The 18035-nt window shown below is 39.2% G+C and overlaps 1 protein-coding gene across 1 annotated transcript in view; it reads right to left on the reverse strand.

The window, feature by feature from the left end:
* Positions 1-18035, reverse strand: part of LOC126456342 (trypsin-like) — a 187074-nt gene that overhangs the window by 93085 nt on the left and 75954 nt on the right. The window lies entirely within an intron of this gene.

The raw sequence follows: 18035 nt of genomic DNA on the forward strand, positions 1-18035 counted from the left end.
GACTTTCACTTGGTCTTTTTTGTCCCATGCCATTACATTTCTTTTTGCTTTTTTAATTCTCATATAATATTCTTCCCCCATAACTTTATCCATTCTATTCAGTAGGACTACAAGATCTTCTTTTCATTCAGCTAGGACAGCTATATCATCGGCATATCTTATATCTATTCATTGGCCATGAATTACTACACCTGTCTGTGAATTTTCCCTTATTTTTTCAGCGCCTCTTCAATGTATAAGTTAAAGATAACGGGGATAGTGGACAACCTTGTCGGACACCTTTCCGTATCTGCACCTCTTCTTGTTTTGTCCGTCCAGGGATAACTGTCTCGTTTTTGTACAGCTTCCATATCATTTATCTATCTTTATAGTCTATTCCGACTTTTTTGAGTACCTCAAACATCTTATCCCATTTAACATTATCAAAAGTTTTCTCTACATCAACGAAAGCTATGTATGTTGTCAGGTTCTTATCAAGTCGTTTCTCTATTATTAGTTTCAGAGCAAATATTGTTTCTCTGGTTCCTCTATCTTTCCGGAATCCAAACTGGTATTCGGAGAGTGTAGCTTCGACTTTTTGTTCTATGCGTTTTAGGATAATTGAGGCGTGAGTAACTAGGCTAAGCGTCCTACAATTTTCACATATTGTAGCATTTGCCTTCTTTGGAATGGGGATCATAACGTTTTTCTAAAAGTCTGTAAGAAATTTTTCCCTGCTCGTACATGTTGAAAACAAGATTATACAACTCCTGATTCAGTTTTGCTCCTCCAGATTTCAGAAGTTCAGTTGGGACATTGTCTATACCAGGCGATTTGTTGTTTTTCAATTTTTTCAGAGCTAGTTCAAACTCTTCCTTTAATATAGGTTCACCTACGTTGTGTGCATCTACTTCTGTTTCTTCTTCCATGATGTTTTCAGACAGTTCTGGTCGGCTGTACAGTTTTCCTATATATTGTTTCCATCTTCTTGCAATTTCATCATCGTCATCCAACATATTGCCATTTTATCCATCACTGCTCTACACTTCTTTCTTCTGTCTCCAAAGAAATGTCTCACACATTTATAGGCCTTGCCAATATTTCCCTTTCTCATGTTTTCCTCAACTGAAATACAGAGATCATCAAGGTATTTTGCTATTGCTTGTTTTGCCTCTCTGTTGATTCTGTTTTTCAGACTCTTGTATTTCTCTTGGTCTTCCCTCTTCATAGATTTTTTTAATTTCCTTCTTTCTTCCATCATATTTAGTAGGTCATTAGTAACGCATTCCTTCCTTTTCTCTGTCCTTTCTTTTCCTATTACTTTTCTGCTGCTTCTAAAATACCAGTTTTTTTATTTTTTCGCAGCTGCTTTGGATATCATTGCAGCCCTCTGCATTTGTTTTCTTGTCTGTTTCTAGTTGATAGTGCTTCAGTGTATTTTCATTTTTCAGGTTTGTCAAATCCCATTTACATATACTTCTTTTTTTAATGTTCTTGAATTTTAGTTCAGTCGTCATCATAATGAGTATGTGGTCACTTTACACATCAGAGCCTGGATATGATGTGCTTGGGAAAATACTCAATTGGTTGGTCATTTGGTGAGAAATCAAATGCCATGTATGGAATGTTGTTCAAACAATTTAAACGATTCGTGGAATATTGTTTATTTAGCCAATTTAGGTGATACAAGGCGGTATATAGAATACAGTTTATTTATTTATAAGGAGTTTGGCAGGAAACCGATTGCAGTGAACGGAATATCGTTCAAACAATTTAGACGAAGTGTGGAACTCTCTTTATTTAAACAATTTATGAGATACAAGGCAGTATCTGGAATACAGTTCACTCATTTATTTAAGAAAATGTTGGGTAATGGAGTTCAGTTTATGCAATACAGTTTATTTAAACAATTTATGAGGTACAAGGTGGTTTATGGAATATAGTTTATTTAAAGAATTTGTCAGGAAATCTATTGCAGTGTGTGAAATACTTAAGCAATTGCGGCGCTTTTTCATTCCAGTAGCTTAAGGAAACACGTAATTACACAGTCACAGATCGCTTAAATGTAACTGAAAAACGCTCTCGCCGCCTGTGCACGCTGCCCAGAAGTTGGGGCACGCTGGAGGGACTCGGAAACGCCAGAGCGCTTGCTGGACGGCTGTCGGCCACTTCACACGTACGTGAAGTACCGCGTTAATTCCCGAGCAATAGCGTTAGGTGGCAGCAGGCTTTTCCTATTGATAACTGAGAAATTCCTGGCAAAACACATGCTCGCTCTCTGTCTCAAGAGGCCACGTCATGCTGTGTGCCACTGCTGGACCTGCACGCACCTGAACCACAACCAAAGCAGCGTTTACCTGGTAAACCCCCAGCTGTGGATGTCTTGCAAATATTCCATCACTCCATCAGATTGATTGACTAGTGTATTAAATCGATACCTTTTGTGTGGGAAGTTTTTCATTGCTTTCTATTGGTGAATACTAGAATTGGAATATTTGGCAGGTTTCTATTCCGAAAACACCCAGTTTTCAAACCTCACTGGATTTGTTTTCCTCTGCCTCCTATCTGTGGATACTGACACAGTTAGGTCATTTGTTAGGAAGTTCATTACGTTGCAGTAGAACTATAAGAAACAATAAACTGATCAATTGAGAATCTGACGTCGCGGTTGGGTTTCTAAAGCACAATAGAATTGCTCAACTTGTTCTCTCCACTACATCTGGAAGGAGCAGGAAGGGTCTACCACGTGATGGGATAGTAACAACAAAATACCTCTGCAAGATAGTATCCACTGCAGTTATTGAGAAGCACTAAACACGACACGCTTAAGCCATGATCTGAACTTTGTAATAAGTTGTAATGGTTAGATGTCAGAGATAGCTCTCAATCTGGAATTTGACGTCGCGATTGGGTTTTTAAAGCATTATAGAATTACTAAATGGGTTCTGTCCGATGCACTCGGATGGAAGAAGGGAATACTGCATAATGGGATAATAACAACAACAAAAAATATCTCTGTGATGTAATGGGAAGCGCCAGCTGGTGTGGCCGAGCGGTTCTAGGCGCTTCAATCTGGAACCGCGCGACCGTTACGGTCGAGGTCCGAATCCTGCCTCAGACATAGATGTGTGTGATGTCCTTAGGTTAGTTAGGTTCAAGTAGTTCTAAGTTCTAGGCGACTGATGACCTCAGATGTTAAGCCCCATAGTGCTCAGAGCCATTTGAACCATTTTTGTAATGGGAAGCACTAAACACGACACATTTAAACCACGATCTGGACTGTAGCAGTAGTTGTGATGGCTAGATGTGGGAGATCGCTGAAACACTTGCACATCCCGTGCGTTCATGTCCCGTAGTCCACAAACAGCATCCCAGTCTCGTCATACACCGCCGACGCCAACACTCTGAGGTCGGTGGAAACTACTGTTGTAGGCGTGTGAGTGTGCCAGAGTGCACCACCCCCAGTCATGGAGGGCATTCGGGGATGAATGGAGTGGTAGGAATTAATATGTTATCAATACATTCAATGCAGACACCAGTCACACACGTCTGCTACTATCCCCGCTCACCCAGCACATTGGTTACGTTGCTAGCCCCCTCTGCCTGGCAAGGTCAGAGACACCTTGTTCCATTCTTTGTATCTAACCGCCTATCACAGACTGAGCTAATCCACAAGTTCTAGTCACTGAAGCCTCGTGACAGCTTTTGCCACAGCCGTGGTGCACAGCGAAACAAACGTCAACAGCCACAGTACACTACAAAACAAACAGCTGCGGCTCAAATGTATATGGTAGTTCTAACCAATTTCAGCCCGATGTAGACCCCCTCGATTACAAAATAAACTTTACTCAATCCACGACAGCGATATTGTTGACCACACACTTCGAATTTCTCACATTTAATGCAGATTTCTCTCTCATATACAAGTTATTTCCGAAGACAGAAGAAATCGGGGCATACAAGTGTCTTCACATCGCTATATCGTTACTTGTGAAAATCGTGCAATAGTATGGTGTAGGCTACTTTTCCTCTAAGCATTCTCTCATCAGGTAGAAAAAAATCTGTTCTAATCAGTTTAACATCTGATACATCCTACATCACAGGACTAGAATACTTAACTCATTTTTGGCTCATGAAGGAGTGTTATGATATACCTTTCACAAGATGCCTTCTCACTTTCGATCTCTCTTAAATTAACCAAATGCTTCGCCACATATGAAGTCTCTTAAGGCATCAGCACAGAGAAGTCGTAAATATCAGATTTATACTACATATCAGTTTATAAATTCGGTAAATCATCTGATTTTATTACGATGTTCGTCTCTACCATTGTCGTTGAATGACTGAATTTTTCGTTAAAAGATATGGCCACGATGAAAAAATGTCTGGTTACCGCTCCCACTCCCAAATCATATCTGTAGTTCCCTAGCCGTCGCTTACACCCGCTGGACATCATGTTACTGATATCAAACTGATAGACTAATCAATTAAATTGATCATGAGAGTCACTTTGTATGGCGGGTAATTTTTTTTCAGCAGTCGGAGGACACTCGCCAGGGAGCTGAAAAGGAATTTCCTGGAGGGAAGACAACGTTCTTTTTGGAGAACACTACTGAGAACCTGCATCTTAAGCTGACTGCAGAAGGATTTTACCGCTGGCAACATACATTTCGCGTAAGAACCGCGATATTAAAAAAAAAAAAAAAACGATCACAACGACTATGTTGCTGTCAGCCTACATAAAAAGCTGCCGTGGTTCTACAGTCACGTGTAAAAGTCACTGATAGCGTTACACTTTCTGGTAGAAATGCTGCCGGTGATTTGGAATCAAGTATGTGCATTTACCACATACTTGTGTTGGATCCTATGGAGAAGTCTTTTAATGATTACAGCCACTGGGGAATCATATTCATCCCACTCTGATATCTCGAAGCGAGTCCCCTTTTTCGAACCTATCTGCCAAGGACCCCGCACAGTAATACTGCAGTGTGGTTTTTTAGACAGTCCCTGTCATCTTGTAACTACTCGCCAGTCTCTGCCAAACTACATGTGGGTACTCCAGTCCAAATGATTTCTGCGTCTCTCAGGGGGCTTTCGTCACCCAAACATTCTCCCTAGCCTCATTAGTTTGTACTATCCAACACAGAAAAACTACCAACTACAAAAGCTCCACTAACGTCACCAGGTAGAAAATTCTATAAGATTTTACCAGATGTCTCTCTTTCGATATAATGAAAACAAATACCGTCTGTGTGTTGACATTGACCATATGTGGTGATCCCATCAAATACACACGTACTGGTCCATTGGAGCAAGTGGACAGTGATTGGAGTCGCTTCCACAGATCAGTGAAAAGTTTCATCGCCTATACTGTAGGAGGACCATATCCCACAGACTATCAGTGAGTTGTTTGATACATTGTTTTTTCTACTGTAACACATTCAAGCAGTGTAAGACCGCAGCTTAGTACACTGCCACACATTTTGTTTTTCCACTACGACTTTGAGATCTATGTCAGGTGCTAAACTGACGTTGACATGTCTCGATCCATTGCCTTTCAAAGGAAGCTAGACATCGCACAATGTAAATTATGCTGTTGCTGCTGCTCTTACAACACACAGGATGACTGAAATAAAAGACAAGGGCTGTGTTTCTTATTGAGAAAATAGAAGACATCGAGACACGTGGAAACTGGGAGAGTTTTGCGCCACTGTGGAGTGTCTCCAAAAAGCTTCATGAAGGTGATTGATGACCTCTACATTTAAACCCATTTTTCACAGCGATATGGTAGCAAATGTCTGTTCCATTTTAATTGATTCCTCATTTTGCAGTCATGTAAGCGGTCACTATTTTGTGCAGGCCATCCTCAGAAAGTGATGCACCCACTAAGACTCTCTTAATGTAAAAGGAAGTGGCGTTAGTCAGTCATTATGTGATAATTAACAGCATACCAGTGGACGCATGGGATGGAAAAGAAACCGTCGATATGGGACAATGTATTGGAACAAGCACCTCACCTGTCAGTACGATCAGTTTTAGCAATTTTACCAGATGCTCCATAACTTCAACACCGGCCAATGACATGACACCACGCTTCCCAATTTCTGTGTCATCGCTAAACCAACCCTCCACTACTTTTCGAGTAGCATATAGTAGACTGCGAATGTAGATAGAGGACTCTGCAGTACGTCCATTCATGGTTAATTCTCGAACATATATTCCAAAGTATACCAGGTAGCGTCCTATACCGATCTACATATTTGTAGCACTTCGGTCACACTGCGTAGTATACAAAGACGATTGCCCATCTTGCCCTATATGGATATATGGATGGAAGTCATAGAGCATTCTTGCATTCAAAGAAACTGATATAGCCATGAGTGTTCAAATACAGATATATGTAAACAGGCAGAATACTGAGCTGCTGTTGGCAACCCCTATATAAGGCGACAAGGGTCTGGCGTAGTTGTTAGATCAGTTACTGCTGCTACAATAGCAGCTTATCAAGATTTAAGTGAAATTGCACACAGCATCTCTGAGGTAGTGATGAAGTGGGGATTTTCCGATACGACCATTTCACGAATGTTCCGTGAATATCAGGAATCTAGTAAAACATCAAATCTATGACATCGCTGCCGCTGGAAAAAGATCCTGAAAGAATGAGACCAGCGACGACTGAAGAGAATCGTTCAACGGGACAGAAGTGGAATGCTTCCACAAATTGCTGCAGATTTCAATGCTGGGCGGTCACTGAGTGTCAGAGTGTGAACCATTCAATGACATATCATCAATGTGGGCTTTCAGAGCCGAAGGCCCACTCGTGTACCCTTGATGAATACATGACACACAGCTTTACGCCTCATCTGGGCCCGTCAACACCAACATTGGACTGTTGATGACTGGAAACGAGGTGTTTGGTCGGAAAGAGTCTCGTTTAAAATTGTATCGAGCGGATGGATGTGTTCGGGTATGGAGATAACCTTATGAATCCATGAAACCTGCATGGCAGCAGGTTAATGGAGGCTCTGTAATGGTGTGGGGCGTGTACAGTTCGAGTGATACGACGCTGACAGGATAATATCGCCATTTTTCCTTGCCGCCAGGGGGTCATAATCCACTTAGCAGAACAATAGGTTAAGGACCTGTCAATGAAAAGAGAATAATACGTTTTCCCCCTGAATATTTGCCCCTGAATGAATGCTTGCTCCTGAATGTAGACAACCTGCACTACCAAAAAGCAGAAGTGGCACCATTACTCAATGCTTACACGACATAAAAACCAATGTACAAATGTAATCAACACACAAAATCACAAGAAAACAACCAAAAATATATTCCACGGAATCCTGTAAGATATAACAATGTATTCTCTCTATGGTCAAAATCATGGCAATAATCAGATATAAAAAAAAATTATTGGCAACGAAAATAGGAGATTATTGCCTGACCTATGTAAGAATGCAACAAGAGAGCCAAAAACTGTACACATATGATAAAATCAGAATGATACACCTCTATACTAATTAGTGGCTGAATTTTCCAGTGACAAACGTATGTACATGAATATGTGTTGTGACTGTTGTTTCAGGCAATTCCAAAAGACTAGACATTGTTCTTGATCCCAAAGCCATGGATGTATGTGAGTAAATGAAACAAGTTATGACATTGACCACTATTGGGAACTGTAATGATTTCAATGCCAACCAGAAGAAGTATATGATAAACGGCCCACACCTTTCTCAAGCCCGTTTAGTTGTACCTTTATCCTGGGGCATCCATTGACATCTTATGTGGCTATTGGTTAGACTGGTTGGAGCAACTATCTAGTGCTAGACTAACAGCGAAAATATCCTCTTCACTTCGAGCAGGTATTCTACTGGGGCACACTTGTATGTGGCACCTGAATACAATAATAATAACTAATGTAAATCAACATGGAACTATGATTTTATAAACGATGTATGCCTCTGATAGGCTTTATAATGCGGATCGCGGACTGTGCACGACCCTAGATTCAAAGATATTGTGTCTGGCCTGAGATGGTAGTGTTGGATTAAAAGAGCACTGGGCACACAGTTGTAGCTAGCTGTCTGTGAGCGAAAGACGATGGAGTAGGCTGTTTTTGTGGTGTGCTTAGTGAAGCGACCAAGTGTTAAATTAATAAACGAATTACGGGAACATGGAAGCAGAAGTCTTCATGTAGCCAAGGTAAAGCTGTTAAATAATTATGATTCTCGTTTACCCAGCGCGTTAGTGTAGATGAGTTGGCTGGTAATTTGTAATTGTTGAGTAACCCCAGAATGTACATAAACTGATTGATTTCATGGCTAGTTAGATATTTCACGTTTGTAATGTTTCTAAGATTCGTTAACAGAGCTATATGTAATTTCAAGATTTGCATTTATACTAGTTTAATGAGGTTAGGTAATACTTGCTGTATAAATCTCATTGTTTGTGGATCAATAAGTAAATATGATATTTTTACCAATGTAGCTTCAATTGTCAAATTTTTTAAAAAGACAAACTTAACTTGCAATATAATTTTGCTAAAAAACTCAGTATTAGTAATTCACCACAATCGGTACTGCCTCCCTGTCAAGGTCATATGTTTTTCAAAGAAGTTTGATTTTTCTTAAATGTTTTCATTTATGAGCTAAAAGAATTTCATATCCATTTCAAAGTATTATGGCCAGCATTGCACACTGCAGAGTCAATAGCTAGTATATTTTTATTTTTTCATGAGAGATCAGATTATACCACATTCCACCATTGCTGCTTTAGAGGTAAGACAATATATATATTCATCGGCGTTCTTATGCTCCGCCTTGTTTTTCATTAATTTGATAGTTGAATATTTTCGTCTTTGACTAGTACTTTGTATGTGATTTACGATGACACGCATTGTTATTACGAATCGGGTACGCTATTTCACTGTTAACAATACTAACATGAATAATGTACCTGTTAATGGCAACAACATTGAATGTAACAGTGACAAAGATAGTGACAATTCTGCAATGCCTAATTTGCAATGCACCACAGGCACTGTACGTACCGATTCTCAAAATAATGAAAAAACTCCTCACACTATAATTTTAACCACTGATTTGAGTATTACTCAGACGGTAGATTCATATATTGCGGATGCATCTAATCAATGCGTAGCTTACTTGCACAATTCGAAACTTGACTGTTTACCAAATGAGGTCAATGATTTACCTACTTTTCAGACAAATAATCAGAATGCCGATACTGTGTCAGAGGAAACAGCATTGAAAAGTACTCAGTCTGTTTTTAAAAACCTGCAGATTCCGTAAACGGTAATTACGCAGATAATGCAGCAAACGAGACATCCATGATTTTTAATGCTGTCTCCACATCACAAAGCACAACACAGGTGACATCCGACACATCAGTTTACAGTAATATGGAAGCGATGCTTCAAACTCTCATGCAGTTGATGGTTGAACGAAATACTCTGTTCAATGGATGGTTTAATGATATGGACGAACAGTCCGCCGGCATACTAGAAACACAAGATGCCTTCACTGCTCAGATCAATGAACGATTTAATAAAAGGGATGAACAGTTCACCAGCATACAACAACAACTACATGACGACACAGCACAGTCCAATGAACAATTTTACCGCATAGGTGACGAGCCTACATCGTACACAGAAACGACTGATAACCGTTTCAAACAAGTAGATACAGGTACCAAGGCTACTGAAAATAATTCCATAGATCTCGTTACAGACGTTGCCACGTCGCAAACGTCACATCCTATTTTTAAAAAACCATCGATTACAAAGAACAAAATTTTCCTGAGGAATTAACCATGACCTCTATTAAGCAGCATTAAATTGTCAGTTTTTCCTCCGACGTTACCATCAGCAACAGCAGTTTACTAATCTCGGACAACATTGATGAACCAATTGTGCCTACTAAATCTAATAACAAAGCTAAGTTTTCCACATCAGAGACCGCAAACAGACAAAGTGTGATACCTGCAACAGGTATGTACCACGCCCTCCTTGAAAATAGCAGCGGCGCTGTCAACAATACCTTCGGGGAGCAATGTAGCGCCACGCTGACCAAAATTAACTCTCCTCCATAAACATCAAGCCCACCGAAGTCAAAGTTACTTTCTCTTACTCGCAATGCCCATCTGATTTAACAGCATTGCACAGACCTATGAAATTAATCGCCAAGTCATCAGCAGCAAACCAATCCACAAAGAAATAACCAGTGTTCAATACTACCAGCACCACACTGTCAAGCATATTTATTTGAAAACATCGATTTCCTAAACTAATCACACCTGCATTCATCTCAAAAATATTATGCCAAACCAAACACAGGGATGTATCAGGGATGGATTGCGCTATGTAGATACAACATAGCAGATTCTAACATCAGATAAATTACAGGGTGTCCCACTCCCTGATTTCAAAGACCCAGGGGAAAAAACACAGTACATACGACAGTGTAAAACGCATCACATTGTAGAGCATCTCAAAGAATTTATTTATTTATCATCAATACACCTCTACATGTGAGCTATTTGTAGCAAGAAGGATATCGAGTCTATATTCAATTTCTTGCCAAGTTATCTGTAACATTTCCTCTGTTATTGTTGCAATCGCATAAGTGATACGATGTCGCAACATAAGAATATCGTCCACTTTGGTCGCATACACGCAGTCCTTCACGAATCTCCACATGATGGAATCATCTCCACGTCAGATCCAACGATTGGGAAATTTCCTATCCAGGAAGTTGCGAACAGCCGTTGACCAATGCGGCGGAGTTCCATCTTGTTGAAAACTGATGTTGGGTTGCAAGTCTCGTATCTGAGGGTACACTAACTGCTCCAACATGTCCAGGTACACTGACCCATTCACTGTTTGTTCCTCAAAGAAGAACGGTTCAACAATCCTGTCGTGCATTAGCCTGCACCAGACGTTTAGTTTAGGACTATCACGAACATGTTCAATAACAACGTGCGGATTTTGCGAATCCCAAATCCGAGCATTATGCCTATAACTCATCCTGATAGATGAAAGGTTGCCTCATCTGAGAATAAACATCTTTCCAGGAAGCTGGCATCGATATCAATACGCTGCAGCATATCCGCAGAAAATTGTTGTCGGCGTGGTTTGTCTTTCTGCGTCAGATGTAGCAGAATTTGCACTTTGTATGCACACATACTACACGATGCAATGTTGATCGAGGTACATCAAGTTGCCAAGATGCTTGACGAATCAACTAAAGCGGACTTCTGAGAAACGTTTGTCTGACATCCTCCACTGTCTTTTCTGAAACTTCGTAATGTGCACCACCAGAATGTTTCAGGACACTTCCTGTTGCCAGAAACTTCCTATACCATTTCTTAATTGGTTTCACATCAAGTGGATCACGTTAATACACACGACGATAATTTCTTTGCAGATTAATCAACAATTTGGTTTCTGCGAACCACACTACTTATTGCGCGCGCTGCCGTGGAGTCGCCATTTTCACTTTATGCGACCATGCTGCACTCTGGCGACAATACTTGGCACTTCTGACGTGGGAGTATCAATTCTTTGAGATGCTCTACAATGTGGTGCATTTTTCATTGGCGTATCTACTGTGATTTTTATCTCCTGGGTCCTTAAAATCAGGGAGGTTTGAGTGGGACACCCTGTATTTTTATACGATTTTGCTTTCCTGGACAGCGCCGATACACACGATTTTGACATTGATACACTGAATTTGCCCAATTTTTACGTCTTTTGTAGCTGTACAACACCTGAATGATATGTACTGAATTCCAACTTCCATTGTATAGCAATAACAAGAAATTACTGAAATACCAATAAGGTAAGTCTTAGCACCAAGAATACGGCTGCCATTATGAACGAAATTATACACACACTTATTTCAGCAGCAAGAATTTCAGAAGAAAATTTTATGGCATTTAGTCTACGAAATTTCTATTTAACCAGTTACTTTATTTACACTGCTGATATGCACCAATTTTGACGACATACATTATTTCTTCAATTCAACATCTTGAATTCTGAAGACATCACACTGCTGCTATACATATTTCTTTAAAACTTTTCAGCTTTGTATAAATGTTTTTTGCTACTTTTCAGGAAATATGATGCACGGCATTGGTCTTGCAGATGTCGTTATTTGCATTAGCAGCAAATCTCAGCTTATGTTTGTTTTGGTTCTACATGCAAGTTCACATCCCTATATACACGCCAGACTTGATACGATCACATCCCTTGGGTGGTCTGACCACTGCAAACTGTAACTCAGACATTTTTTCATAATAAGAATGTGTGTCCTTTTTGTATATAACCTCTGTATGTTATGTTCATTTATATCTGATGGTATTTTGTCTTTACTGATACCACTTAATGTGCTATTGATTTATGATGCTATACTGATATTTACACTATTGTCTAATAAGTTACTACTACATTTCTGTTAGGTTGGTTATTCTTTGTATTCTATGTCTTTGCCACATTTCCTTTATGTCCAGTCTTGTGCTCTAATTTGTTATATATCTCTTGTACTTGATGATGGCACTAGTTTACTTGCTTTCACCTGTGTATATTTAAGAAATCAATGTGCCTTGTAACTCATGTCCCTCGCATATACTTATTCTTTTTGTATATTTTACAAAACCAATGTACCGAAGTCTCATTGTATCCATACAAGACATTACGCTGATAAATAGAAGCACATGAAAGTGAGAAATGCACCACTGCAAAGATGTGCAGGAAATGCATTACGTAGAAAGCATGACAAAGCAACTTACACGGAATACTAAACCCCATTGACACTTCTACACTATTTCCTGGCAGGCCTTTACAAACATTTTCCTGTTAGTGCACTAGGTACATTGGGGAAATGGTCTATAAAGTTTTAGGATTAAAAATATTTTTTCTCTGCATTTTATGTTAAGTATAAGAGTATTATTAGAATATTAAATGAGTATTCATGCCATGACCTGCACCAGTGTGAGTGTTTATGGCCTGAGCTGCACTCCAGTAATGACGATTATATTGATATATTGATGATTCTCCTATAATGATATTGTATGATGTTAATATGTATTTTGTGTATGTCCTTTTTAGAACAATCTGTCTTCCCTTGTGCCACATGACTGGAGGTGTTTGTGCGAGACTGTCACAGAAACTTTGCACCTAAAACATTTCTCACCATTCCTAATTAGATTGCATATTATACTGCCTTTTTACGTTAGTGTGCATGGCTGCCTTTTTTCCCAGGTTAATAATCACATTTCTAGTTTCCACTATTTCTGCAATTCAGTCGCATCTTTGTATATTTATCTCATGATTTACTGTGATATGTTAAATTTACATAGTGAGTAGATTATGTAGCACTTAGTACTCCTGCCTTTATGCTTACATATACTATAATCACATTTTTTCTTTGCTTTCGCCATTGCAATTCTTGACTCAAGACAAATGACGATTGACTGTTAATCGTTTTCTTTACAGATAAAGTGCATTGCCCTTATCAGCATTCACATATCCTTCCCTGTAGGTATGCGCATTGTTAGAGATTTAGGTTACTGACTGGACTGAAATTTATGAAGCCCCGAGGATGCGACACAACTTATAAATACTGTGTCTTTGCTCATATGACGCCATACTTCAATTCTATGATTCTGTTTATCTAACATGTTCTCATACAAGCCATACAGACCCGTACTTTTATACAATACTGCTATTTATGCACTTTGCTCTTGTAAAAGCTATGTCGAGTTATGTATTCTCATTATGAATTATGCATAGGCATCTGAGTGCCATGGAAAGTTATAGGTAAATAATATTTTGTGATAGTTTCTAAGCTTTGATATTTACGCTGTGTAAAACTAGGCCACCTTCAGCCACAAAGAAGATTTATGTCACATTTTTTAGCTGCTAAGATCAGCATTTATTTTACATTAAACGAGGCCACTTTGAGCCACAAAGATGTTTCCTGTCACATTTTTAGCTCTTAAGGTCAGCATTTATTTCATGTGAAACTAGGCCATTGTGAACCACAAAGGAGATTTTTGTCACTTTTTAGCTTCTAAGATCAGCATTTACTTGATGTAAAACGACGCCACTTTGAGCCACAAAGATGATTTCTGTATCATTTTATAGCTACTAAGATCAGCATTTATGTATGTCTAAAGGCCACTTGGAATCTCTGATTGATATTTTCTATTTAGTTGTTTTAATTATTAAGATTTGCATGTATTCCAAGTACAAGGCCAACTGGAACCATTCAATTCTTGACTTTACTTTTAGGTGTTCTTAAGTAATAATGTCTCAGTATTGCACATACAAGGCCACTGAGAGCCACAGTATGATGTTATGAGCCAGTAACATTCTCTGTCATGTTTGGTTATTCTATGCCTAATTGGCAGCCTGCTGCCACACTTATTGATTTTGTCTTATTCAGAGTTCACTTTCAATTTTGCCTATTCGCTATGAGGTAAAGCACTGTTTCTTTAATTCCAGTAGGATACTGAACTTCTTCTGATCAGACAGATTATTCGATGTTGACGTAGGTAGAAATGGTCATGTTCCATTACCTTACCTTTGCTACCATTTCATACGTTCCATTATTCTCTCCCACCTCTGTTCATGGTATTGGAGCAATTTATTACTAGCATTCGTACTTCAACATAAGTGACTATACGAGCGTCTTTGGATCTAACAAGAATCTACTACGAAGATCGGTGATGACAATGGTCATCACATTACTGACATTTTCGTAATCGCCAACAGTAGTTGTTGGTAATTTGTTGCCAAGTACCTATTGTATCTCTGCACATAACTGAAGCAAATAATATGGAGTTCAGATTCTTGGTAGACTGAATGCAATCCACTTTGGTGACTACTAAGTTGTTGAAGCTGCTCACAACAGAAAGAAATGGACTTTATGATGCAGTCACTTCAACATGCTCATAGGTTTAAGCCATGACTCTGCCTTTCCCTTGCCCAATCCTGTAACATTATCTTGACGATTAGGATTGTATACTGATTTTGTTTTATATGCCTTGCTTGTCAGTAATCTTCTTTACGAGACAATTTACTCATAATACAACCATATTATAATTCATACTAGTGCACCTGAACACTTTCAATTATTTCAAGTTTTATGATCTTTTGCAGATAGATTTTTTTTTTGTACAGTCATGACATGTTACTTTATAGTAGTCCTTAGGTCCACACTGTAATCTTGCTAGACTACTGAAGATATCTGCTTCTCAGTAATGAGATAAATTTCCCACACACTTATTGTACAAGGTACTTCCAAATATGTGCCAAATTTGTTCAACCCTGCAGGATGGTTGTGAAAGGAGTCTACTAGGGCACACATGTATGTAGCATCCGAATATCACAATAATAGTTAATGAAAACCAAAATGGAACTATTATTTCATAAATGATGTATGTATCTGATAGGCTTTATAATGAGACTTGCTGACTTCGCGCGACCACAGAGCCAAAGATACTGTATCTGGTTTGAAATGTTAGTGTTGTAGCAAGGGAGCGCTGAGCACACAGTTATAGGTAACTTTCTGTGAGCGAAATGGGGTGGAGTAAGCAGTTTTTGTGGTGTGCTTTGTGAAGCCACCAAGTGTTAGAATAATATAGGAATTATAGGAACATGGAAGCTGGAGTCTTCATGGAAGCAAGGTAAAGTTGTTAAATAATTATGATGTTCATTTTGCCTGCACATTAGTATAGATGAATTAGCTGATAATTTGTAATTGTTGAGTAACCCCAGAATGTGGATTAACTGATTGATAAAGGGGCTAGTTAGACATTTCACTTTTATAATGTTTCTAAGATTTGTTAACAGAGCTATATGTAATTTTATGATTTGCATTTATGCTGGTGTAGTGAGTTTAGATAATAGCTGCTTTATAAATCTCAGTTTTGTGGATCTATTAGTAAATGAGATTTATGTACCAATGTAATTTAAATTGTCAAATGTTTTTGAAAAGATAAACTTAACTTGGAATGTAATTTTGCTAAAAAAAACTCTGTGTTAGCAATTCACCACAATCAGTACTGCCTCCCTGTCCAGGTCATATGTTTTTCAAAAGCATTCGATATTTCTTAAATGTTTTCATTTATGAGCCAAAAGAATTTCATGTGCATTTCAAAATATTACGGCGAGCATTGCACACTGCTGAGTCTGTAGCTAGAATACTTTTTTTTTCCATGAGAGATCAGAATATACTGCTTTCAACCGTAGCTGCTTTAAAGGTATGACAATATATATACCTTCGTACGCACACACATTCATCCAATGTGTTAAAAAAAAGAAGAAATTTTTAAAAGAACGTTACACCCTGTACTTCAGTGATAGCTTGCTGTCATATTAACACCACCACCCATCCTTCCCATATAGGGCTATTGTATAGTCTCCCTGGAGCAACTCTCCAGTTCTAGACTAATAGCAAAAACATCCACTCCATGTCCAGCGGTTATTATTGAAACTGGATGAAGCTGCTGTCTAGTGATCGATCAGTGGCAACTCAAATTGTTTAAATATATATTTTCCGAACTGCATACAAAATAATGAAGACTTATGTCTGTGCTATCTAGCAGTCCAGCAGACTGAGTCCTTTAATCTGCTAATTTCCAGTTGGGGTGGGGTAGGGGGGTGGGTGGGGGTCAGCAGCGCTCCCTGGTAGTTGTGTTGTGGAGGATCAACAGAGCCCTCTGATGGTGGTGTTGTGAACCAGGTCATTTGGTCTCCAAACCTCAAAGTGAAGACACAAAATTTGATATCCCACCAATAAATTTGAATTCCCCACCGTTTCCCCCAGGCCACCATCTTGGATTACATCAGAGGTAGGGAGGGGAGGACGGAGTTGGGGAGACGCAACGGCATGCTCTGGTAGTAGCGTTGTCAGTTGGTCTCCAAACCTCAGTGAACGCACTAGATGGAGCAACTGTCCAGTGCTCGATCAGTGGCAACTCAGATTGTTTAAATAAGCAATATACCACACTGCTTATAAAATAAGGACTAACATCCATCCTACCTGGCAGCTCAGCACAGAATGAGCCCTTTTCCAGCGAATTTCAAGATGGGGGAAGTGAGCAGATTGGAGGAGGTAGGGGAGGGAGGAGTGAGGTTGGTGTATGTAGCCCAATTGATCCATTTTCCCACCAAAATTTGAATTTCCCACCTTGACGTCAGTGCGGCGTTGCCACATCTACAGCCGCCATCTTGGATCCGCCATCTTGAAAATATCTGACAAGAATGCAGAGTGGGGCAATACGAACTTTGTCCCACTACTGATAACTAGCATGGTTCATCCCTGACTTTTGGAAGAAGTGAAATCAAAATGATTGAAATTGACCCACTAAATAATTCAGATACCTTCATCCATGGAGTGCCCACAGCTCAGTCCATACTCACCAGGCTTCAGCAGAACAGTAACAAAAGCTTAAGTGCTTCCATTCTTCTATGGTGGAGGAAACCACCAAAGATGTGACTAGTCTTTACCTGTAGGTTTAGACGTTTATCAGCTATTATACTCGTTCTAATGATCTACAGAAACCTCTCTGCCTTGCTACGTCTGCTACAGCTATTGGCAAAACTGGAGCAACAGACGAACTTACAACAGCAGAGAGACAGCTATTGGCTACTCTCATGACAAATCAATTTTCAGAGATTCTGTCATAGCAAAGCCAGTTAATTTATGGGGCAAGGATATGGGAATAATACAGGTGCTTAATTATTGGTAAGATAATAAAGAAACGAAATAACATGTTTCGCTCTGAGTAGTTTGTGGCACAGAAAGCAACAGGTACAAAAAAAAATACAGGCAGAATAAAATCGCAACACCAAAAAAAATTAATGTAGAGTAATGAAATTTCGCGAATACATCTGGCTATGTATCATATTCAAGTGATTTCCGTTGCAAGATCATACGTTGATTAAGCCCAAAATAGGGTATTGTAAGTGTGAAATGCTGGTACATTAACTACCTCTGTAACAGCCAGAATGTTGAATG

This window comes from Schistocerca serialis, chromosome 1, assembly GCF_023864345.2.
Source record: "Schistocerca serialis cubense isolate TAMUIC-IGC-003099 chromosome 1, iqSchSeri2.2, whole genome shotgun sequence".
NCBI classification, from domain to species: domain Eukaryota; kingdom Metazoa; phylum Arthropoda; class Insecta; order Orthoptera; family Acrididae; genus Schistocerca; species Schistocerca serialis.